The sequence below is a fragment of the Arachis ipaensis genome, chromosome B3 (genome assembly GCF_059453495.1).
Source record: "Arachis ipaensis isolate K30076 ecotype BB chromosome B3, ASM5945349v1, whole genome shotgun sequence".
Lineage (NCBI taxonomy): Eukaryota > Viridiplantae > Streptophyta > Magnoliopsida > Fabales > Fabaceae > Arachis > Arachis ipaensis.
In genome coordinates, this window is record NC_142438.1 from 75,069,274 (window position 1) to 75,070,762 (window position 1,489).

Genomic DNA, 1,489 nt, shown 5'->3' on the forward strand with positions numbered 1-1,489 from the left:
GCCAATATGGCATTCAGAGTATCAATCTCCAAAACTCCTTTCTTCTGAGTTGTCCCATTATTCACAGGATTCCTTTCAGAAGTGTACATGAACTGGTTATTTGCAACCATTTCAATGAGTTCCTGGGCTTCTGTAGGCGTCTTCTTCAGATGAAGAGATCCACCAGCAGAGTGATCCAATGACATATTAGACAATTCAGACATACCATCATAGAATATACATATGATGCTCCATTCTGAAAATATGTCAGAAGGACACCTTCTGATCAATTGCTTGTATCTTTCCCAAGCTTCATAGAGGAATTCACCTTCTTTCTGTCTGAAGGTTTGGACTTCCACTCTAAGCTTACTCAACTTTTGAGGTGGAAAGAATTTGTCCAAGAAAGCATTGACCAACTTTTCCCAAGAGTTCAGGCTATCTTTAGGTTGTGAGTCCAACCATGACCTAGCTCTGTCTCTTACAGCAAAGGGGAAAAGCATAAGTCTGTAGACCTCAGGATTAACCCCATTGGTCTTAACAGTGTCACAGATTTGCAAGAATTCAGCTAAAAATTGGTGAGGATCTTCCAATAGAAGTCCATGAAACTTGCAGTTCTGCTGCATTAGAGAAACTAATTGAGGCTTAAGCTCAAAGTTGTTTGCTCCAATTGCAGGAATTGAGATGCTTCTTCCACAGAAGTCAGAAGAGGGTGCAATAAAGTCACCAAGCATCTTCCTTGCATCTCCACCATTGTTATTGGGTTCGGCCATCTCTTCTTCTTTTTTGAAAAATTCTGTCAGGTCCTCTCCAGAGTGTTGTGCTTTAGCTTCTCTTAGCTTTCTCTTTAGAGTCTTTTCAGGTTCCGGATCAGCTTCAACAAGAATGTTCTTATTCTTGCTCCTGCTCATATGAAAAATAAGAGAACAGAAAATAATAGGAATCCTCTATGTCACAGTATAGAGATTCCTTTATGTGAATAGAAGAAGATAAGAGTAGAAGAATGAAAAGAGAAAAATTCGAACACATAGAGGGAGAGAGGGTTCGAATTTTAAGAAGAAGAGAAGTGTTAGTGATTAAATAAATAAATAGAAAGAGATGAGAGAGAGAGAGTTTTCGAAAATAATTAAAAAGAAAAGAAAAATATTCTTTTGCTTTTATTTTAATTATTAGTTAAAATTTGAAATTATTAAAAGGAATAAAATAAAATTAAAATTTAAAATAATTAGTTAATTAAAAAGGAATTTTGAAAAAGTGGTGAGGAGTTTTCGAAAATTAGAGAGAAAAAAGTAGTTAGGTAGTTTTGAAAGAGATAAGAAATAGTAAACTTTTAAAATCAAACAAAAAGTCAAGTAGTTAATTGAAAAATATTTGAAAATCAATTTTGAAAAACTAAGAAGTTAGAAAAAGATTTTGAAATTAAGTTTGAAAAAGATATGATTGAAAATCATTCTGAAAAAGATTTGAATTGGAAATTAAAAAGATTTGATTTTGAAAATTAAAGTTGATTACT

At 33.4% G+C, this 1,489-nt stretch overlaps 1 non-coding gene across 1 annotated transcript; it reads left to right on the forward strand.

Moving 5' to 3' along the window:
* Positions 1 to 243: 243 nt before the first annotated feature.
* Positions 244 to 347, forward strand: LOC148571157 (small nucleolar RNA R71). The gene has a single exon (XR_015908837.1). It is a non-coding gene; the product is annotated as a small nucleolar RNA R71 (small nucleolar RNA).
* The last annotated feature ends 1,142 nt before the right edge of the window (positions 348 to 1,489 follow it).